This window comes from Labeo rohita, chromosome 22, assembly GCF_022985175.1.
Source record: "Labeo rohita strain BAU-BD-2019 chromosome 22, IGBB_LRoh.1.0, whole genome shotgun sequence".
NCBI classification, from domain to species: Eukaryota; Metazoa; Chordata; class Actinopteri; order Cypriniformes; family Cyprinidae; genus Labeo; species Labeo rohita.
Window position 1 is genome coordinate 35,708,296 of NC_066890.1, and position 24,582 is coordinate 35,732,877.

Genomic DNA, 24,582 nt, shown 5'->3' on the forward strand with positions numbered 1-24,582 from the left:
TGTTTACAAATTAAACTATTTATTTTCTCTTGTGGACTATATGGAAACATTTTATGTGAAATATATTATTCAGTTCAGTACTAAAGAAAAAATAACATGCATTTTGTATAATCTGTATTTTTTGGGGTAAAATAATTTACATTTTGCAGAATCTGCAAGGTGTATGTAAATTTTTGACCTCAATTGTGTATCACGAACTATTCTAATTATTCACAAAAATGTCCTGCTTTTGCATAGAGGCAGTGATTTAATGGTTTGTAATTTCAACCTTATTTTTCTGCATCCAGGGAATGGGATCTTGGATATGGCAGCACTTCTTAATTTCCAGCCATCTTATAAAAACCTCTCTTCTCCAAGCCAGTTCCAATTTAGAGGATAGCTGAAAAAAAAAAAGAAATGGAAAAAGAGAAAATGCCTGAATAATTACAGTACAGGGGATTTAAGGATGCTACACATCTGGTATGATTTCGATCTGGTCCACTTCATAGCTTATTCAGGCCAATTACTGCCCACTTGTTCTCACTGCACTCAATTCCAGTTAATCCAATCTTTTGAACTACCTGTTCACTTCAAGCCAATCAAATTCTGAAATCCAATTCACTGTATTCCAATTCCTATCCTTCAAACATTCCCACTTGCTACCAAAGTGAAAGGGTTTTTTTGGTAGAGAAAAACTTGGGTGATGAGATTTCCGTGGGATATGATGGTTGATTAGCATTCCATATCATGGTTTTATATTACTCAACATATGGGTAACTCTGTGGTTAACTCCAGCAGGTGCACTGTTGAATGAAAACCTAGTTGACTTTCCAGCAAAAATACATCCTAAATGTACGCAAATGACACTCTGGAAATTTGTGGAGAGAGCCAGCAGTCACCGCTGCTGAATCAAAAGGTTCCTCTGCAGGAAACGAAGGAGCATGAATTCAGATGCTCCTTCGCACGTACTGTCAAGTCAATTTCCGAATCGAGAGTCAAAAGCTGACCTTGGTACACGAAGCACTGGGATCTTGGACAGTTTTGAGGGAAGTAATAAAGCAGATTTGGCAAGAAACAGAGATTGACGGCTCTAATTGTGGAAAGAGAGCACCGCAGCTCGAGAACAGTGCACAGCGTGTGCTCGAACCTCCTAAAAAACGAAAAACGGTTGCATAATTGCGCATAATGGTTAGCGACCTCCTTGCCGCACAAAATAACACATTTTCAAGTCTTGAATCAACATACTTGACCTTAAAATGGCCAAAATGTCTCATTGACCAGAACATCCAGACCCAACCTCAACTTTTGGCCCACTTCTCTTTAGACTCTCACTGCACTGATCTTGGTTTGTTAAGGTTCATCGAGGGCGTTCTGGAGTCCAGCAGGCCTGAGAGGCCTCTCTTTGCGACTCAAAGACTCTCAGCCTGAATTGGGTTCCCGCAGATAAATATGTGATTCACAGTTGTTGGCCACAGACAGAGAGAGGGATTACTCACTCCATGGGAAACAGAGGCTCGGTTTTCTTGGTGGTTTGAAGCTTAAAAATGGACAGAGAGAGGAGAAGCAGATGAGACAAGATGAGAGGAGATGAAATGAGAGCAAAACAGCTGAGTGAGACCTAAAGGAGGTGATTCGAAATGAGATGGACTGAGACAAGTTGAAAGAAAAACTGAGGTAAATAATGAGGCAGGTTAAAAGAACAAAGGAGGCAAGATGATTTGAGGTGGAGAAACTGGAGAGGGAGAAATGGATGAAAAATGAAATGAAACAAAATGGGAGAAAATAAGTGAAGAGAAAAAAGAGTGAAACCTTAGAGATAAAATGAGAGAAACAGATAAGATGAGACTAAATGATAGAGAGATAGACACAAAAGACTAACGTAAGATGAACCAGAGCAATTTATAGGAGACAAACTGAGCGGAGATGAGACAAAATGAGAAAGAAACAGTCCAGAAAGAAATGAGACTACTAAATGAGAGACAAGATAAGATGAGATCAAATGAGACCAACACGGACCAGAGACAACAGACAAGTAAAGACAAAATTAAGAGAGAAACGAAGAGATGAAAATCGAGAAACTGGACAGAAGATGACATGAGACAAGACAATAGAGACACGGACAAGAGAAATACTGGAGAGAAGATGAGACGAAATGAGAGTGGAACAAGAAAGGAGACTACATCAGCCCATTCCTCACGTCAACAAGGGAGGCAGGACTGTAATCAGCACCAGATGATCGGCAGCCCAAAACGGCCAAGAGTGGACTGAAAGAGAAAGGGAGAGAAGAGTGAGCGAATACTATTCGAGAGAGAGAGAGAGAGGAAAGGAACCCTCCTTTCCCTCAACAAAACCTCCAAAAGGAACAGGCCAGCCCGTGTTCCCAGGAGCCCCGCGGATGTAGACGCTCTCTCCTGAAGTCACCACCTGAGAATGTCTGAGACCACGGCCCACACGGCACCTCGCGTGCGAAGGGAGCCGTGTGAGTGTGTTTGTGTGTCTGTTGCAGACGCAGAGGCCCAACACTGCACCTATGCCAGACAGAGAGGAACAGAGAGAGCGAGAGAACGAGCCCTTTCCAACCAAACCACAGAGCCACAGAGTCTGGCAGTGGCTCCCCGCCAACAGAATGAGGGGAAGGAGGGTGAAAATAGTGTAAAACAATAGACGAAGGCATAAAAACATACGGAGTGTACTAGGAGACGGGGAAAGGTGCTTGGGTTTGTGCTTGGGTTTGGGTGGGTGTGTTGATGATTGTGTGCATGTGCTTGTGTTTACAAGCACCGTAAAACCCAACGTTAAGGCCAAAGTTGCATTAGAAAAAAGTTAAAATTGCACATTTGGACATTCAGGCGGATCACAGCCAAACCAAGCGACAGCTACCTTTTAAGCTAACATTGTCCGAACCATGCACAATACAAACAGTTATCATTGGCGATGCAAAAATGTGACAGTGTAGAGTTATGGGAAGCAGGATGATAGACCAATGAAATTTCACAGTGGGGGGAACTACTCAGTATAAATAGAAACCTAGCAACTGACAAAATTGGTTGAGTTTGTCAAAACAATTTTTATTGCTTGTGTTCTATCTTGGATGCAACAGTTTAGGATGGTTTAATACCCATAGCAAGCAATGGGATACAACTCTGGCTTTGACGATCAGATTTTTGGTAAAACAACCAAAACCCTAGAACATTAAGCATTTGCAGTGTTTAGAGGTTTGTTTGTTATTCTGAGGGTGATTTAGTTCCCATGTGTTGCTTGTATTCATTCCAGGGTTGTAGGACCCAAGTCCAAGTCTAAGAGCATATTTTCAGCAGCATTTGGATTTGGCCTAGTCCCAGTCTTGGATTTGAATGAGCTGGTCTCGACTAGTCATAGAAAATTTGGGCTTAGACTTTAGACCGATTTGAGTCTGAGTCCTGTCTTGTCCGCACTCAAGTACTACCACACTGCTGCAGTGTTCCAAAGTTGTAGGACCCAAGTCCTAGTCCAAGACAATGCTGTGACTAGTCAAGATCAGCTCATTCAAATCTGAGACCAAGACCACATTTTCAGGAGCATTTGGGCTTAGCCTAGTCTCTGTCTTGGAATTAAATGAGCTATTCTCGACTAGTCATAGAAAAGATGGTTTTGTGCTTGGGCGTGGACTTGGACTTGAGAAAGTTTTGAGTCTGGTCTTATCACTCGAGTACTACAAACTAGTGCAATGTTCCAGAATTGTAGGACTCAAGTCCAAGGATATATTTTGTATGACTAGTCATGATCAGCTCATTTAAGTTTTCAGGGCATTTGGACTCAGCCAAGTCTCAAACTTGGACTTTAATGAGCTGGTCTTAACGTGCCATTGAAAATTTGGTCTTGGTCTTGGGCTTGGACTTGGACCTCAGACAGTCTTGTGTCTGAGTCCAGTCTTGCCTGCATTCGGGTACTACAAAACTGGTGTAGGGTTCCACGATTGTAGGACCCAAGTCTAAGTCTAAGACCATATTTTTAGGAGCATTTTGACTCGGACTAGTCTCGATCTTGCACTTGAATGAGCTCGTCTCGACCAGTCATAGAAAATTTGGTCTTGGTTTTGTTCTTGGGCATAGACTTGAGACAGACTTGAGTCAGAGTCTGGTTTTGTCTGCAATCAAGTACTATAAAAACTGGTGCAGTGTAGCATTAGCATTACTTTTCTTGACCTATGGTTTGTTTTCTCTTTCAAGTAAATTACTCTTACGCCAGAACAACAGTTTAATGAAAATCTTGGTAGTTCAAGTTAAATGTTTCTGACTGTCTGAATAGCGACGCTGGGCTATTTTTTGAAATCACTTACAGTGATGCTTACAGTACATATTGCAAATATTGTCCTGGAGGGCCTGCAAAGTTTAGCTCTAACTGTAATCAAACACACCTGAGTAAGCTCATCAAGGTCTTCAGGATCCGTAGAACAGGGGTCTTCAAATGTGTTCCTGGAGGGCCGGTGTCCTGCAGAGTTTAGCTCCAACATGCCTCAACACACCTGCCTAGACGTTTCTAGTATGACTAGTAAGATCTTGATTACAGGGTTTCCGCGGTCTTAAAAAAAAGTCTTAAAAAGTCTTAAATCGCTTTTCCGTGAATTAAGGCATTGAAAAGGTCTTAAATCAGAGCAGCAAGTCTTAAATTCATATGATCATGGCATTAATTTTCATGAGGGATTGTTTCCTTATGTGTTTCATTTTAAAGTGAAGTGAAAATGTAATTTCTGTGCTACATGGCTTAGGTCACTCAATATTCATTAAACAATATGCGGTAGATGGTGGTATGTGCTGCTTCATCTGTCAGTCACCCAAAGAAGAACTTGTCGTTTTGATTTTTTTTATAGTAATAAAAATCATTTAGTGAAGAAAATAGACAATACAATTAAAACTGAATGCAGCTGCTTAATACAGTGTGCTGAATGACAGTCGCATCACAGATCAGATTTCCTTTATCACTCATTTATTATTTCATGACAAGAAGAGAGAGGTGAGAAAGACAAGACCATGGCAAAAGAGTTTCAAAACAAAATGCAAAAGTACTATTTTTAAAAATATTTTGGATTTTGAAAAGCCTTTTGACTTCTGCCATTTATCTAAGGTGTTAGTGGAAGTTTCATATTTATTTGGTTCCACAATGTTTGCTGAATTTTATTTATTTAAACTGTTAGGGTCAGGGTTTATATATATACATATTATACTTATTGTCTGTTTTCTATATATATAACATCAAGGTGTATGCCGTGCTTCCAAGCTTTCTTATTTGTTTTGCTAATAAACATTCTATATTTTATTTGGTTACACAGTGTTACTGATTTCAAGTTTTGTATACCCATTTAAACTTTGTGCAAGTTATTAATTTATATAATATAGCATGGTGTATTTTTATTAATTTTGTTAATAAAAGTTTGTTACGTTACATTAATGTGGCTTATTTAAAAGTGAAAGTGAAAATGCGCACGCTTTTACAAGCTACCTAAAACCGAAGGAAAGTGAAGAGGGAAAACTCAAATGAACTAAAAACAAACAACTGCTTGACGCAGAGTTGCCGCTAATTTGAAAGTGAAAGTAAAATGTGCACGCACTTTTACCTAAGGAAAGTGAGGAAAAGAGGGAAAACGGAAACAAACTAAAAAACAATTGCTTGACGCAGAACTGCGGCTAATTTGAAAGTGAAAGTAAAAAACAAAGGAAAAGAGGGAAAACTGAAACAAACTAAAAACAAACAATTGCTAGACGCTGAATTACTGCTAATTTGAAAGTGAAAGTAAAACTCAAACTACACTTAGAGAACATATTGCTGTATTGCATTCCCTTTGATTTTTTTCCCTTAAATTTTATTTAGTTGGTCTTAAAAAGATCTTTAAAAAAGTCTTAAATTTACCCTCATAAAACCTGTAGAAACCCTGGATTAGCTGATTCAGGTGTGTTTAATTGGAGTTGGAGCTAAACTCTGCAGGACACCGGCCCTCCAGGACAAAGTTTAAAGACCTCTGCCATAGAAAGTCACAGGTAAATTAGTTTGATCAGGGTTTGAGCTAAACTCTGCTGGACAGTGGCCCTCCAGGACCGGATTTGAAGAACCCTAGTATAGTGGCTGGCCTGGTTGTACACTATTTGTGTAGAGTATGTTTCTGGCCTTAGTTTACGCATCCATTATTCATTTGATTGAAGTGATATGTTGAGATTTGTATCATCCTGTGATACAGGTCTGAACAGTTTGATGCTACATGATTTCATGTGATTTTGTGCGAGCAAAACATGTGGGAACTCTGTACAGACACTCTGTTAAGGTTTGGCAGTGGATGCAACTGGCGCTAGAATACATTAACCGAAATGAGTTCAGCTCTAAAGACCTGAGCTAAAATAAAGAGTGGAAAATAGCAAGTTCTGGAAACAGATGCTAAATACATAGTATCAAATCACTGGTGGAAACAAGAGGGCGAGACAGAGAACTCCTTCAAATTTATTTATACTCTGTTTTGTCTTTAAGCTTATGAGATGATGATGGCCTTCAGTGAGAGTATATGTTCAAATATACAAGTTTTGGGGATGCTACATTGAAACTATAGTTTGCTAAGCTAAAAGCTACTCCTAATATGCAGGAGTTACTCTTAGAACTACACTTCAAACTAAAAATCAAACTGCACTTGCATGCAGTTAGCGACACTGGAGCACTGGAGCAGTGCAAATATTTGTTTAGTCAAAGTTTTTCATCTGCTCTTTATATTTTACTTTATTTCAACTAACAAAATGTTTCTAATAGTTTTAGTTTTAGATCCACTGTCAAATCTTAAATCTTCCACTGTCCCCCTTCAATGCATTTCTCACAGGCAGTAAATCAAGTTAGGGATTTTTTTACGAACATACATTGAAGCATTGATTTAATGATCTGTTTTAACATGCTTGGCTCTGAGATCAAACAGGTGCAAAAAGCATTACAGACTTTTGATGGTATGACATGATAAAGCTGAAGACAGAGGTAAGATTATTATTTGAATTTGTTCTTTCCATTTTTCATCTTTCCATATTTTTTGCACAACAAGTTATTCTTGTAGCTTCATAAAATTAAGATTGAACCACTGATGTCACGTGGACTATTTTAACGATGTCCTTACTAGCTTTCTAGACCTTGAACGTGGTAGTTGCGTTGCTGTCTATGCAGAGTCAGAAAGTTCTCAGATTTCATCAAAAATATCTTAAAGGAGAAGTCCACTTCCAGAACAACTATTCACAAATAATTTACTCACCCCTTTGTCATCCAAGATGTTCATGTCTTTCTGTGTTCAGTCGTGAAGAAATTATGGTTTTTGAGGAAAACATTTCAGGATTTTTCTTCATATAATGGACTTCAATTGTGCCTCCGATTTTTAACTTCCAAAATGTAGTTTAAATGCAGCTTCAAAGGGCTCTAAACGATCCTAGCCAAGGAAGAAGGGTCTTATCTAGCAAAACGATCTGTCATTTATTTCGGAAAATAAAAATTCTTTTTAAGCACAAAAGCTCATGTAGCACAGGTTCTGGCATGCGCGTTCACAACGCTATGTACTATTGAATCATATCAAAAGGTCACGCCAAATGTAGGCGGAACTACAGACCCACTGTTTACAAAGTGAACGCGCAAAGACTAAGAAAGTGAGAGTAAGTCAAACGCTGTTTACAAACAAAAAGGTACAACATGTCGGACGATTCTGAAGTTGTAGAAGAAAATAAGATGGAGTTTTTCACCATTCTCTACCTTTTTTAGCCGGAGTACACAGACGATGAACTTAAACGTGATTTGTAGTAGTGATGGGAAGTTCAGATCATTTTATCGACTCTGACCTTTGAGTCTCGTTCAGCAAAATTAACAATTTTTTTTCAAGTCATTTCGTTAATTTTAGAAAAATCAGTGTCACGTGACAGCCCCATAAGATGAACGAACAACTCGAAAAACCTGAAGACTCGAAACAGGTGAAGTAATTCCAGTACAGAACCTAATAGGATGTTGTGCATGTGTGACTGAACGAATCACTCCCCGAGACGACTCGTTGTTCGTGACTCACATTAAAGATTCGTTCAAAATGAACGAATTGTTCAAGAATGATACCCGTGGACGTGCATCCGAAAGCCTGTGCTACGCAAGCTTTTGTGCTTAAAAAGTATACGAATTTTATTTTTCGAAAAAAATGACTGATCATTTCACTAGATAAGACCCTTCTTCCTTGGCTGGGATCATTTAGAGCCCTTTGAAGCTGCATTTAAAATACCTTTTGGAAGTTGAAAATCGGGGGCACAACTGAAGTCCCTTATATGTAGAAAAATCCTGAAATGCTTTCCTCAAAAACATAATTTTTTTACGACTGAAGACAGAAAGACATGAACATCTTGGATGACAAGGGGGTGAGTAAATTATTTGTAAATTGTTGTTCTGGAAGTGGACTTCTCCTTTAATTTGTTTTCGAACGAAGATCTCACAGGCTTGAAACAACATGAGGGTGAGTAATTAATGACAGAATTTTCATTTCTCTTTAAACTGTATTGAGCAGCCTGGATATTCATCTAATTTTCTTCTTTTATGTTCCATGGATGAAAGAACATCAGAGAGGTTCAAAATGACATGCATAACTTTAAGATGAGGTTCAAATCTTCGATTTCCCTCCAAACACACACGGTGGGCTATTGCAGTGTTTATTTTTTCATCATACAGTTTAAGCAACTGGAAACCAATGAGATGACAGAATTATCGCTTTCAGCCACGGCGATGACCTAACGGCACTCTCACGCACGCGGCAGTCGCACTCATTCCAACCTGAATGAAAAATGTACTTGGCAATGCCACACCTTAAGCATACAACGGAGGCCACATTTTGTATTAAACGCACCTGGCCAAATCGAAACGAGTGACATCGATATTAAGACGTTCTGAATTTCATGTTGATTTTTCAACTTTTTACTCATTTTGTTATACTCATAATCCATCTCTCCATTTTCCAAACCGATTGGGATTCTATTTGAGTACAAGCCGAGCCAAACCTTGCCTAGCTTCCGAGATCTATTCTTATAATATACTACCAATTATAATCGAAGATGCAAAAGAGAATTATCTTCACTGGTGGTCACAGATATTTTTACCCAAAAACACAGTCCACTTATTGTCCAACCTCACCCAAGACCGCATGACTCTAATGTAAATATGTGGAGGCGTCAAGATTTCAAGCTATTTGAGAGCATTGACATTGAGGAATAGGCTCTGGAGAGAAGGCAAAACAAATCATTTCAAACAGGATGATTGAAATCCCAACTCTGGAAGGTCTACAAACAGAACTCAACTCTTTTGTCCGTTGACAACAGACATAACTCCTGATCGCTCCAAAACCCTGGACGGTAATAATCCCTCGTTTATAAGATGAGGGGAGGAACTGGACAGATTTGTCTTTGAAACATTAATTTCACGCCTACGAGGGTGTGGAGCAGCCAGCAGCCATGCATGATTCATCCATGAGAGAGAATAAGCTAGTTGTACTGTTTCTGAAGAAAATCGGAGTGGTGTTCGGCATGATGCTGTACTGTTGCAAATGTAATTGAGTGTGGATTACTTTGGACAAGTTAACTCATGAAAGTTTGGTAGGGATTTGTTCAAATATCTAACAGACCATGTCAGTCTTGACTATAGATTCAAATTTGCACATTGACCTTAGTCTCTGTACTTTGTCTGTCCTTCCCTCATGGTGAGAACGGGATATAATCTATGACATATTTTAGCCTCAAACATCTGCCGCAAATTACCGAAACAAACTGACCAGCTTTGGAGACTTAAGACAGCTGGTATGAGTCTCCATGTGTGAGTGTGCGTTGCACCATCTTGATCATTCTAAGTTAATATTCACCCCCATATTTCAATGATAAACTAGTGAAAAATGCGTTTGAAACTTTTGACATTGCTACCAATCATAAATATGAGGAACGTCTATTTCGCAGCTGTGTTTTCCCAACAGATGAAATCCCTTATGACGCCCTACAACTCATGAGTCATGCAGTATTTAACATAGACACATTAGTGCTCAAATTTTTCAGAGCATAATGACTTGAAAATATAGAATACTACTGGTTTATCTAGATATGCTATTTGTGTTTTTAGTTTTGATATACAGTTGAAGTCAAAAGTTTACATACACCTTGCAGAATCTGCAAAATGTTAATTGTTTTACCAAAATCAGAGGGATCATACAAAATGCATGTTATTTTTATTTAATACCGACCTGAATAAGATATTTCACATAAAATGTGTTTACATATAGTCCACAAAAGTAAATAATAGTTGAATTTATAAAAATGACCCTGTTCAAAAGTTTACACGGTTGATTCCTAATATTGTGTTGTTACCTGAATGATTCAGCATTTTTGTGTATTTGAATCCTTTCCAACAATGGCTGTATGGTTTTGAGATCCATCTTTTCACTCTTAGGACAACTGAGGCACTCATATGCAACTATTACAGAAGGTTCAAACTCTTACTGATGAGTCAGAAGGAAACACAACATATTAAGAGCCGGGGGGTGAAAACTTTCTGAATTTGAAGATCATGGTAAATGTAACTTATTTTGTCTTCTGGGAAACATCTAAGTATCTTCTATAGCTTCTGAAGGGCAGTGCTAAATGAAAAAAATATAATATTTAGGCAAAATATGAAAAATGTACACATCTTCATTCTCTTCAAAAGTTTTCACCCCCTGCTCTTAATGTATCAGATTTCCTTGTGGAGCATCAGTGAGCTCAATAATCAAAGAATTTGTAGGATTTTTCTGAAGAACAGCAGGCAGTTTAACCTTTCAGGACAAACAAGGGACTCATGAACAACTATCACTAAATGTAAAAAAAAAAAAAAAAACAGCTGTGGATCATTCAGGTAACAACACAGTATTAAGAATTAAGTGTATGTAAACTTTTGAACAGGGTCATTTTAATAAATTAAACTATTATTTTCTCTTGTAGACTATATAGAAACATATTTTATGTAAAATGTCTTATTCACGTCAGTACTAAATAAGAAATAACATGCATTTTAACATGTTACTTTTCACTAAAGACTAGCGGACCACAATTTGTGGTTTTACACATTCCTGTGAAGGACAGTTGATATTTCTGACAAAAGACACATTTTTTGTATCACATTTGTGATGTTTTCACAGTGGAAAACAACATTTAGACAAATATGATAATATAATATATACTAGCATTTGAACACTATGAACAGACCTCTTATCCTAAGTAGTAAATTGGTTGTGGGAAAGCTGTAGAAAAATAAAGTTGATTCATTTTGAATGTGGAGATTCGATTACAGTAAGTCTGACAAAAACATTGTCAGGTCTAGTCTAGTCGACCATCTTTGTCTCCACAGCCTACACACAGATTGAAGTACACACTCAGAGAAAAAGAAAACAGACGTTAAGTGAAAGAGAGAAACAGGCAGACAGACATAAACATGCTGGAGGATCCAATGTCAAACATAAGCCAAAATTAGCTCCTTTTGAATAGATACAAGTAGATTTCCTGCTTAGCCAGTAGATGGAGCCCCTCAGTTTGATGTCTGTTTTGATAACATCTTCTTTAGAGAGCTTTAGCTAGTGTTTAAGTCTGAGCTAATTAGCATTAGCCCTTTCTGGTCAGTGTGTGAATATCTGAGGGTTATTAAAAGGAAAAGGAGCTTGGATCTGTTTGGATCTTGATCTTGATGTTTAGCTCTTTTAAAAATGTTAGCTTTTGGTTAGCTTTCTCTCTGTATTACTGTATAGACTTATGTGTACACTTCCTAAATGCTAAACAAACATTACCAATGTAACATACATTGGCTAATCAAACTAGATGCTTTCCATAATGACAGTTCTGTAATTTACTGAGGCAAATTGCTAAGTGCTACATTCCCGTCCCTAATTATCTCTCACCTTCTCTAACCTTTTCCTTTTTTTAATTTGTCAGATGACAGTTGTTTATCTAAGAGAGATTTATTGGCCTGAGCTGCACTATCGAGCGTCTTGATCTGTGAAGCATGCGCTCTGTTGCGATTTCACCATAGAGCTTGGCATGACGCTGCACGCTCAAACGAGTGTGTGTATATCCAATTAAACCAGTTTATACCTGACATAGACCCATTAGTTTGACTAAAACTGCAAGGAAACCAAAGAACAATCAAAACTATGTTGATAACCTTAAACTAACATTAAAAAAAACATTGTTTTTCTTTAATCGCTATTGCTAGTTTGATTGACAGGTGCTTACAAAGCGTTACTTCTTTCTGTAAAGAACTTAGGCGTTACGTTTTCTTTATCCACCTCAATAGACTGCCAAGACACAACTCCTGACTTAGATAACTCAAATAGTCGTGCAGACTTTATGCAAAAGCTTTTATTGTCCTTGTACCTACAGCAAAAGCGTGTTTTGTTAATATGAGCACTTGGCATTTGAAGGAACGTAAATCAAGAAAATGCTCATGTAACTGTGATTCATAACACAGATATGCACATTACATAAATCCTGTAATATATCTACAGCACTTTAAGCACAGTTTTCTGATGTTAAACCTTCAAGTTGAACCTTAAAGTGTTGGAATACGCTCTCAAAAATAAAGGCACTTCACGTTGCCATAGACCCGGATAGCACACGTACATCTGCAAGATGTCTGTTAAAGATCTCTTGATCTGGAAAGCATCTCCTGTGTACAAACATCTGGCAGACGTCTGTAAGATGTCAGTTTTATGTACATTCTAAATCATAAACATCTTAAAGACATCTATTTGACATCTGATGAGCAAACTATGTCTATGTCTTGCAGATGTAAATGCAGACATCAAATAGACGTCTCTGAGATGTACGTGTGCTATCAGGGGAAGAAACTTTTTTGTCTGAATGGTTTCATAAAGAACCTTTAACATCTAAAGAAACTTTCTGTTGCACAAAAGGTTCTTTGTGACGAAAGAAGGTTCTTTAGATTATAAAAAGGTAAGTCCATTTCCAGAACAAAAATTTACAGATGATTTACTCACGCCCTTGTCATCCAAAATGTTTATGTCTTTCTTTCTTAAGTCAATAAGAAATGTTTCTTATGGAAAACATTCCCAAAGTTTTTTTCAGTATAGTGGACTTCAATGGTGCCCCCGAGTTTGAACTTCCAAAATACAGTTTAAATGCAGCTTCAAATGGCTCTAAGCCATCCCAGGCAAGGAAGAAGGGTCTTATCTAGCGAAACGATCGGTCATTTTTGAAACAAATTGACAATTTATTTACTTTTTAACCTCAAACGCTCATGTCGTCTCTGTGATGTGCATGTGTAGTCTGTGTAATCCTGGTCAGTACATTTAGGGTTTGTCGAAAAACTCTCATCTTGTTTTCTTCTTCAGCGTCAAAATCATCCTAGTACTTCTGCAGCAATGTAGGACATTTTTTGAATTTGGGAAAGAAAACGAGATGGGAGTGTAACACAATTCGTAGAACGGGAAGAAGGAGGTGGGAACCGGCGAACATTTAAACACTTTAATAATAAAATAAACAAACACAAAAGTAAGGCGTCAACCCCTCACGGACGACTGCCGCACACAAAACACAAAATAAAGTCCAGGCCTGGTCCTCTCTCGTCTTCCGCTGTCGTCACTCCTCCTTTTATCCTTCCAGAGCTCCTCCGTGGGACTCGAGACCGATAAGTGGCGCAGGTTCCGTTCCGTTCCCACGACTCTCGCCCCCGCCTCACTCGTCACATACCCCCATCGCCCCTCGCAGGCCGGGGGGTACCCTCGAGACTGCACTCTACCCCTCCCTCCCTCCTCCCGGGTGGGCCAGTCAGGGTGGCCGCGGCGTACCTGGGGGTAAGGACAGATGAGGCGAGAGAAAAGGAGATTGGTCCAGTTCCCGGACACACTGCCGCTCAGTCCTCAACCAGCTGAGCGTCTTTGACTCGCGGTGCCATGCGATAGTGCTGGGCATCCTTTTGTGGACGGCTCAACACTCCTCCGCCTCCCAGTGGACGGCGATGGCTCCTCTGGCTTGAGGGCAGCCGGGAGCGAGTCCCCCGTTCCCTGCTCCTCCCCAACATGGTGGACAGCAGCAGTCTCAGGCCTCCTGTCGAACGGCAGCCACCCCTCCTCGATCTTGGAGCACGGCAGCGAGCCTTCCGTCCCACCTATTGTACAATCGCTCCAGCACCACCGCCTCGGGCAGCCACAGTCGTCCACTCCTTCGTGCAGCCCAACCTCCTCAGCACTGCGATCCCGCTCAGCAGCGAGAGCTCCTTTGACAGCATGTCCCTCCTTCCTCCTGGGTTTCAGCACCAATGTAACACAGTTCGTAGAACGGGAAGGAGGAGGCGGGAACCGGCAAACATTTAAACACTTTAATAATAAAATAAACAAACACAAAAGTAAGGCGGCAGCCCCTCACGGAAGACTGCCGCACACAAAACACAAAATGAAGTCCAGGCCTGGTCCTCTCTCGTCTTCCGCTGTTGTCGCTCCTCCTTTTATCCTTCCGGAGCTCCTCCGTGGGACTCGAGACCGGTGAGTGGCGCAGGTGTCGCTCATTATCATTATACTCCACCGGCCTCATTCCGATCCCACAGGGAGTCTTTCGACATTGGCCATATTGAACTGGAAAAAACAGTTCACGCATACTTAGAAAAGACGAGCATTTGAGGTTAAAAGGTATATACAATGCCGATTTGTTTCGAAAATGACCAATCGTTTTGCTAAATAAGACCCTTCTTCCTCGGCTGGGATTGTTTAGAGCCATTTAAAGCTGCATTTAAACCGCATTTTGGAAGTTCGAACTCGGGGGCACCATTGAAGTCCATTGAAGTTTCCTCAAGAAACATAATTTCTTATCGACTGAAGAACAAAAGACATGAACATCTTGGATGACAAGCGGGTGAGTAAATTATCTGTAAATTTTTGTTCTGGAAGTGGACTTCTCCTTTAAAGAACCTTTGACTGAATGGTTCTTTGTGGAACCAAAAATGGTTCTTCTATGGCATCGCTGTGAAGAACCTTTTAAGCACCTCTATTTTTAAGAGTGTAGAAGCGTGAGGGTTTTGGTTGTGACTTTTGATCTTTTGTTGTGAATTTCTGAATAGCATATCAGCATTTGTAAACATTTGGCTGTCAGTGAAAATTATCTCGGAGTGTCTACTGCAGTTTTCGGGACAGTCTGGAGCTGGGGTTTGAAAGTGAAAGCATACACCACGTTTTCACCCAGTGTGGTCAAATATACACACGTTCTGTCTTTTTACAGTTGTAAAGGCTGTAATTCGTCATAGTTTTAGAGGAGCACATGTGGATGTGTGTGAAAAAAAGATGCATGATCTTTAACATGTACAATAAAATTAGTACAATCTCTCATAACCACTGCCTTATTTAATAGCCATATATGGAAATGTTGGGTTATTCTTCAGAATATCTCCTTTTGTCCCACAATTTTGGAAGAACACAGGCTAAGTAGCCTAAATGAATTATCATTTTTGGATAACCTATGAAAACCAGTCACACCACAAAACCGAGAGCCCAAAACTCATTTCAATCTTCTGCAGCACATGCCAGACTTCATTGCCAGATTGCTGGACTTAATGGCAACAATTATTAACGGTTTTTATGTCTTTTTTTCCCTAACAAAAAGTCATTTGAGCAGAATCAGGAGGGTGGCACATCATAAACAGCAATTTAACTGGTTGCTGGTTTTGTTTGTAATTAAACAAAGCTGGCTCTATGGAAACACAAGACTACATTTCCTTTCAGAAACTGCAAATATTTTCCCTGTACTGGCCAATGGCAGTGCATTTGGAGCCACTGTTGTAAACGTACCTTGTTTGGCGAGCGAGCGCCAGCCAAACGTTTCCTGGTAGACGAGCCTTGTGGTGTAAAAACGGCATTTTGCCAAATCAGTCAGGCAGAACGGAAAAGCCTTAAGGTTTGTTTTAGTTCGCAATTAAACAAGGTGTCCTTATTATTAGTCAGCTTCGTTACTGCATTGGGCAGCAGATCTGATTATAATTAAAAACTGCTGTAATTACAAAGAAACGGTTTACATCATGCTATAAAACTGCACGGTCCATGCTATTTAAAGTTTCTGTAAATGTAATAGTACCTATTACTTTAACTCTCACACTGGGGCCCTGAGGTGCACGGGTTAGTAAACGCAAAGTTTCGTTAGAACAACCTAAATATTGCCACAGGTTTGATTTTTTTTTTTTTTTTTCCTCATAGGTAATCCTCAGGAATTTCGAAGATCAGCCAGTCTATTACATTCATGAGGTTTGTTGTAAATGCAAAATGCATTATTGGACTGAAAACTAAATGTCTAGTTTTTAGTATGTTTTTATTCATTTTTTAAAACTTGGCATAGTGGATGGGAGCCACAGAACCAAATTGGTTTTCCATCAGTAAGCCATCAAAACACACGCCATGGGAAAAAAAACAAAACAAATTAGCATTGTATCCGTTAGTTCAATGGTTACTCTGTTGATGTTTTTTTCACTCAACCAGCTAAAATGCAAACTTTATTGATGCTTCAAATAATTTAAAATGTCTGAAAGCTAAACATTTAAAACATAATAATCAACATTTGAAGTGGATCAGAAAAGTTCATCAAAGTTGTCCTAAGGCAAGGACAGGCATTGTTTTGGTTTTAGGACAACTTTGATGAAAGGTTTTGATCCACTTCAAATGCTGACTACTGTATTTTGTTAAAAGTAAATTAAAACAATATTTTAATTTAGCTTTGAAGTACGATTATGGAAGCCTGTTTAAAAAACAAAAACAAACCAACAACAAAAAAACAGTTATTGCCACGCACTGTTCTGACTTGTTTTTCTCGAAATTATGAGTTTATCACAATTCTGAATTGCGAAATTCAGATAAACTCAAAATTGTGAGAAAAAAGTCAGAATTGTGAAATAAATTCATAACTGCCAAAAAAAGTCAGAATAGAAATAAAATTTGCAGTTGCAAGTAAAAAAGTTGATAGTGATTACTATGGAAGCCCGTTTCCACCAGTGAATAAAAAATTAAAAAAGGTTATTGCGACTTATCTCACAATTCTGACTTTTTTTCTTGAGATATAAACTCACAATTGCGTTATAAAGTCGCAATTCTGAGAAATAAAGTCACAATTGCATGATATAAACTTTATAACTCGCAATTGCGAGTTTGTATCTCATAATTCTGAGGAAAAAAAATCAGAATTGGGAGAAAAAAAGTCAGAATTGCAAGTTTATATCACGCAATTCTGACTTTATTTCTCGCAATTGTGCGTTGCAAGGGAAAAAAGTCAGAATTGTGAGATAAAAAGTCGCACTTACCTTTTTTATCTTTTATTCAGTGGCAGAAACGGGCTTCCATAGATTTTTCTTTTTTTTCCTTAATGAAAAAAGCAGAATTGTGAGATAGAAACTTAGAATTGTGAGACATTGCAATTTCCTTTTCCATTTTTTATTCCATGCAGACGAAAAAATAGAAATGCAAGATGTAAACTCGAAGAAAAATAATCATTCAAAAGCTCGTAAACTCAGAATTGTAAGATGTAAACTCAGAATTGTGAGGGGAAAAAATAAATTCTGTTTTTGTACCTTGAAACTGCAAGGAAATACAGTTTGAATTCGGAAAAAAAAATCTATAACTTACAGGTCCGAGAAAAAAAAAGAGTCAGAATTGTGAGATAAATAGTTGAAATTATGCAAACTTCACTGATGCTACAAGTAATCTAAAATGTTTCATCTAAACATTTAAAATGTATTGTTAAAAGTAAATAAAAACAATATTTTAATTTAGCTTTAAAGTACTGTTATGGAAGCCCATAAAAAACGTAATTGCCAATAAAAAACAGAATTGCAAGATATAATTCTGAGAAGAAAAGTCAGAATTGTGAGAGATAAACTTTTTTTCTTGCAATTGCAAAAAAAAGTAAAAATTGTAAGATTAAAAAGTTGCAATTACCTTTTTTTCTTTTCTTGAAAGAAAAAATAGAAATGCAGGATAAATATTCTGAGAAAAAAAAAATTCAAAAACTCAGAATTGTAACACGTAAACTCGGAACTGTGAGGAAATATGTTAATTCTGTGTTTATATCTTGAAATTGCAAGGAAATACAGTTTGAATCCAGAGGGGAAAAAAAGTAATGTTTTGAAATCTGGAAGCCCGCAAAAAACTTAATTGCAACTTTTCATCTTTTTTTCTCACAATTATGATGAAAAAAAATGTATTCTGAGAAAAAATTCTGAGAATTCTGAGAATTTTTTTTTTTTAAACTCGTAAACTCAGAATTGTAACACGTAAAAAAAATGTCATTTCTGTTTATATCTTGAAACTGCAAGGAAATACAGTTTGAATCCAGAGGAAAAAAGTAATGTTTTGACCTTTTTAAAAAAAAAAAAAAAAGTGGAAATATGGAAGCCCGTAAAAACATAATTCTGACCTTTTAGCTTTTTTTTCTCACAATTATGAGTTTATCTCACAATTCAGTTTTGTTTTGTTTTTTTCTCACAATTATGAGCTTATCTCACAGTTCTGACTTTTTTTGCAATTCAGAATTGCGAGGTTTAAATTTGCAGTTGCAGATTTTTAAAAAAGTCAGAACTGTGAGAAAAAGTCACAATTACATTTCTTACATTTAAAACAGAATTGCAAGATTTAATTCTGAGAAATCAGAATTGTAAGAGAAACTTTTTTTCTCGCAATTGCAAGAAAAAGTAAAAATTGTAAGATTAAAAAGTTGCAATTACCTTTTTTTTCTTTTTTTTGAAAGAAGAAATAGAAATGCAAGATGTAAACTGAGAAAAATTTATTCTGAGAAAAAAAAATTCAAAAACTCGTAAACTCAGAATTGTAAAATGTAAAATCGGAATTGTGAGGAAAAATGCTAATTCTGTGTATATATCTTGAATTTGCAAGGAAATGCAGTTTGAATCCAGAGGACAGAAGTCATGTTTTGACTTTTTAAAACAAAAAAGTGGAAATATGGAATCCCGTAAAAAACTTAATTCTGACTTTTTATCTTTTTTTCTCACAATTATGACTATCTCACAATTCAGTTTTTTTTCTCTTGCAATTATGATCTTATCTTGCAGTTCTGACTTTTTTTGCAGTTCATTAAATTTGTAATTGCAGATTTTAAAAAAAGTCAGAACTGTGAGAGAAAAAGTCACAATTATGTTTTTTAATAACAAAAAAAATAGAATTGCGAGATATAATCTGAGAAGAAAAGTCAGAATTGTAAGAGATACATTTTTTTTCTCGCAATTGCAAGAAAAGGTCAAAATTGTAAGATTAAAAAGTTGCAATTACTTTTTTTCTTTTTTTGAAAGAAAAATAGAAATGCAAGATATAAACTGTAAAAAAAAATATTCTGAGAAAAAATTAGGAGAAAAAAAATGTTCAAAAACTCAAACTCAGAATTGTAACTTTGTTCATCTAAGCTGCAAAGAGATGGTGTACCGTGGCTTATTTATCAGTTTAAACCGACAATAGTAATTCACTACTTGTATTTCAAAAGATAAGTAGAGAATAGTAATGTTTAACTGTAAACATTCAGTTGAAATGAGATAGCAACCAATTTGAGACTGAAAGGGTCAAATGTTTATATAACCGTCCTAGAGGAGTGCTTTGCTAATGATGTCTCTGTGTTTATATTCTCATGCTATCGCTGCTGTAAATAGACCACACGTCTTTTCTCAGAGTTGGTTTCAAGGGCCTGGCTGTTTTATTTGAAGGTGACTCGCTGGAGTGTGACCGATGCTTTTGTGGTGTTGTCTAAGGGTGTGTGTTTGTGTGTTTATGTGAATACCCATGGGTCTCTGTATGTGTGTGTTTGCAGGGTAACCAAATCACGGCCTGAATGTCAACTTTAAACCTCGGGAGGAGAGACACCTTGCGAAAGAGGGTAAATGTTTGAGGTGACATCAATTGTGAGTTTGGTCGATATGTTTTTGCACGTGTTCGTACTGTATGAGAAAGAAAACAAGGTATATCAAAATGGTTAACTTTGTGACTAAGGCCTGATCTTATCAAGGACAATAACTCTGAAGTTTTAATAATCATTCCAATTGTATAAGAATAGGGAAGTTCACACCACAACTTAAAGGAATGCTATTGTTGGAATTCACTTTCACAATATTTTTTTTCAAGGTGGTAAATAATAAAAACATTCAGAATCCATTAGAATCCACCAACTTTAAAGAAGACCTTTTATGCCCCTTTTTACAAGTAATATACAGTTAAAGTCAAAAGTTTACATACACCTTGCAGAATCTGCAAAATGTGCATTATTTTACCAAAATAAAAGGCATGTTATTTTTTAATTAGTACTGACCTGAATAAGATATTTAAACACAAAAGATGTTTACATATTCATCCAAAAGAGAAAATAATAGTTTAAGTTATAAAAATGACCCCGATCAAAAGTTTGCATACATTTCTTCAGTATATTTGTATATTTGAACCCTTTCCAACAATGACTGTATGATTTTGAGATCCAACTTTTCACACTGAGGACAACTGAGGGACTCATATGCAACTATTACAAAAGGTTCAAACGCTCACTGATGCTCCAGAAGAAAACAGTGCATTAAGAGCCGGGGGGGTGAAAACTTTTGAACAGAATGATGTGTACAAATTTCTTATTTTGTCTAAATATATATATATATATATATATATATATATTTTTTTTTTTTTTTTTTTTTTTTCATTTAGTTCTGCCCTTCAGAAGCTACAGAAGATACTTACATGCTTCCCAGAAGACAAATAAGTTAATTTGACCCTGATCTTCAAATTCACAAGTTTTCACCCCCCCGTGCAACGTGTTTCCTTCTGGAGCATCAGTGAGCGTTTTAACAGAAAATAATAGTTGAGTTTATAAAATGGCTCTGTTCAAAAGTTATTCTTAATACTGTGTTGTTATCTGAATGATCCACAGCTGTGTTTTTTTTGTTAAATGATAGTTGTTCATGAGTCCCTTGTTTGTCCTGAACAGTTAAACTGCCCGCTGTTCTTCAGAAAAATCCTTCAGGTCCCACAAATTCTGTGTTTTTTAGCATTTTTGTGTATTTTAACCCTTTCCAACAATGATTGTATGATTATAAGATCCATCTTTTCACACTGAGGGCAACTGAGGGACTCATATGCAACTATTACAGAAGGTGCAAACGCTCACTGATGCTCCAGAAGGAAACATAATGCTTTAAGAGCTGGGGGTGAAAACTTTTTGAATTTGAAGATCAGGGTAAATTTCACTTATTTAGTATTCTGGGAAACATGTAAGTATCTAACATATACTAAATAGAAAAAAAAGATGATATCTAGGCAAAACAAGAAAAATGTACACATCTTCGTTCTGTTCAAAAGTTTATACCCCCGGCTCTTGATGCATAATTTTTCCTTCTGGAGCATCGGTGAGTCTCAGATGTCCCCATAATGTATCTGTGTAAAGTTTCAGCTCAAAATACCCCACAGATAATTTATTATATCATTTTGAAAATGCCCAGTTTGAGTGAAAGCAGAAACACACTGTTTTCGTGCATGCCTCTTTAAATGCAAATGAGCCCCTTTTCCAGGGCGCAGAGCAGCTGTGCTTATACAGCTCGTACCTCAGCAGTGTTGCCAAGTCTGTGGTTTTCCCGCAGAATTGGGCTACTTTCATACTATTGCCGTGGGTTGTTTTCATGTCCACGGGGTTGAAGTGACCCCAATAACGTAATATTTAGTCCCTAGAATGCTAATTTTACCAGAGGAAACCCACCAACCTACCCCCGGAATGTGATTTTTTTTATCCTCCTTTGAAAAGCCATTGGGCTACTTTTGGGCTAGTTTTGAGTAGCAATTGGGTGGGTTTTGTTTTGAAAGCCTGGCAACCCTGTAATTCAGATACTCAGATTAATAAAAAAACATATGTTTGGTTTTGATTATCATGTCTGTCGCACTGAAATTGTGCGTTTTAACTTCTGATATAGGGTTTCCTGAGAGTTCTCTTTCATGTCGCATTGCACTTAAACTGTCAAATACACACAAGTGTATGTTGAAAATGCACAGGAGTTACAAAAACAGTGAGTTATGTCTGTGAAAGTAAACAGCTGGTAAAGAAATAGTATGTTAAAGGAGAAGTCCACTTCCAGAACAACAATTTACTAAGAATTTACTCACCCCCTTGTCATCCAAGATGTTCATGTCTTTCTGTTATCAGTCGTAAAGAAATTATGGTTTTTGAGGAAAACATTTAGGCTTTTCTCGAAAAGCACAAAAAAGCTTGTGTAGCACAGGCTCTGGGATGCGCATCCAGGATGCTATGAATTAGTAATGGGTCATTCTTGAACGATTCTTTCATTTTGAATGAATCTTTAATGTGACTCATGAAGAACGAGTCGTCTCGGGGAGTGATTCGTTCAGTCGCGCATACAGAACATCCTATTAGTTTCTGTACTGGAATTAGTTCACCTGTTTCGAGTCTTCGGGTTTTTTGAGTCGTTCATTCATCTTATGGTGCCGTCACGTGATGAACGAATGACTCAAACCCGAAAACTTGTCAGATAAGAGGTGAGGTGAGCTAATCATAGACTAAACGTTTGTGTAAGCAGTAGATGTGTTAGGGAAGTAACACATAACATTTTAATTATATTTTGCTAAAATGAACAAAATGACTCAAAAAGATTTGTTCATTTTGCTGAACAAGACTCAAAGTTCAGAGTCAGTAATATGACCCAAACGTCCCATCACTACTACGAATCACGTGAAAGTTCATCATCTTATTTTCTCCTACAACTTGAGAGGAGGACATCGTTTACAAACTTACTTGCATTTTCTTAGTCTTTGCGCGTTCCCTTTGCAAACACTGAGTCTTTAGTTCCGCCTACATTCCGCATGACCTTTCAACGTGATTCAATAGTACGTAGCGTCGTGAACGTGCATCCCAGAGCCTGTGCTACAGGAGCTTTTGTGCTTAAAGTATAAAAAAAATTATTTTCTGAAAAAAAAGAAATGAACGATCGTTTCGCTAGATAAGACCTTTCTTCCTTGGCTGGGATTGTTTAGAGTCCTTTGAAGCTGCATTTAAACTACATTTTGGAAGTTCAAAATCGGGGCACCAATGGAGTCCATTATATGGAGAAAAATCCTGAAATGTTTTCCTCAAAAATTATAATTTCTTCACGACTGAAGACAGAAAGACATGAACATCTTGGATGACAAGGGGGTGAGTAAATTATTTGTGAATTGTTGGAAGTGGACTTCTCCTTTAATATTGGATCTGTGTGGCAGCAGCATAATATACAGTAAACTGGTACACTCTTGTTGCTCGTGAAAACAAAATGGCGGCACCGTAGGTGGAAACATGCGGATTAAGGGCTGGTAATATTATAATAAGATCCCTTTTCTACATCACGGGGGGAGCTTACCGAAATAAAGTTGGACTGCATTGTCCTTTTTCACGTTTTCTGGGTTGGTAGATACACCGGGGACCAAATTATAGCACCTAAACATGGAAAAAGTCAGATTTTCATGATATGTTTCCTTTAACTTCCATGGAACCCTTCTATTCCACAAGCAGGTCTTTATAGTAGAATATAGTAAAATGTTCTTCATAAGAAAATCAAAATTGCTCTTTTAACTAAAATATAACCAAAAACTGATTCTTCTGTGGTGTTGCTGTCAAGAAACCTTCTTTTAAAAGCTTTATTTTAAAGAGTGTATGTGCTTAAGTTTAATACTTTGGGTCAGATCCATTACCCCAAGTAGGGGCAGAAACTTAGTTACTGTGGCAAATTTTTAGGATGTCTTTTGACATTCATTTACTGTACACCCAAAGAGACCTATTTGCTTATTAAATTACTCGGTTGCACCTTTACTAAATTGCTTGTTTCTTCACTAGTCTCTATTTACATTTATTCAAAATTGGGCTATAAAAGTTACCTTCTGGACGTTTAAATATGTCTATCATTCCTGAAAATCACCCACTGTCTTGGAAGATTTATCCCGGGTCCATTTCAGTCTCTATTTTCCCTCTCACTGCATGACTGGACTTTCAAACACCGCGCTGACAAATCGCCACAGAGTAAACTGTGTACGGAGGGTCCGACACGGCTCCTTATGGAACAGAAAACCGCTTTGTCATTGTGCGTGAACATGCACTGACCACATGAACCTAATGAGCAATGCCTGGAAACCTCCCACACATCCTGGCAAAGAGCCGTCGTGCTGCTTCGCTGTTTTCTTGGGGAAACATTGAAAGGAGGCTAAATTAATATTTACACAAAGTGGCACGCTGGGATTTCATTTCCATATTAGCTGACAAAAACACTGGAGATTAATTTACACAAACAGCTAGGTTTTAGTAATGCTTGCCCATGTTTCACTCGCTGTTATGACTGCTAAGACTATTCTGAGATGTTTTAGCATGTTGCTAGGTGGCTTCTAGGTGTAGATGGTTGCTAATGTGGTTTCTATGTGTGAATGGTTGCTAATGTGCTGCTGTCATGTTGTTCTAAGAGGTTTTTAGGATGTTGCTAGGTAGTTCTAGGTGTGGGTGTTTGCTTGTATGTTGTTATTGGGTTGTGTTGTTAAGGATTTCTGGCGGTTAGTAGATGTGGAGGGTTGCTAAGGTG

General features: G+C 37.6%; 1 long non-coding RNA gene across 1 annotated transcript; it reads right to left on the reverse strand.

The window, feature by feature from the left end:
* Positions 1 to 200: 200 nt before the first annotated feature.
* On the reverse strand, positions 201 to 24,163 carry LOC127153814 (uncharacterized). The gene is made up of 3 exons (XR_007825337.1): positions 23,891 to 24,163; positions 23,377 to 23,453; positions 201 to 379 (listed from the first exon to the last, which is right to left on the reverse strand). It is a non-coding gene; the product is annotated as an uncharacterized LOC127153814 (long non-coding RNA).
* Between the last annotated feature and the right edge of the window lie 419 nt (positions 24,164 to 24,582).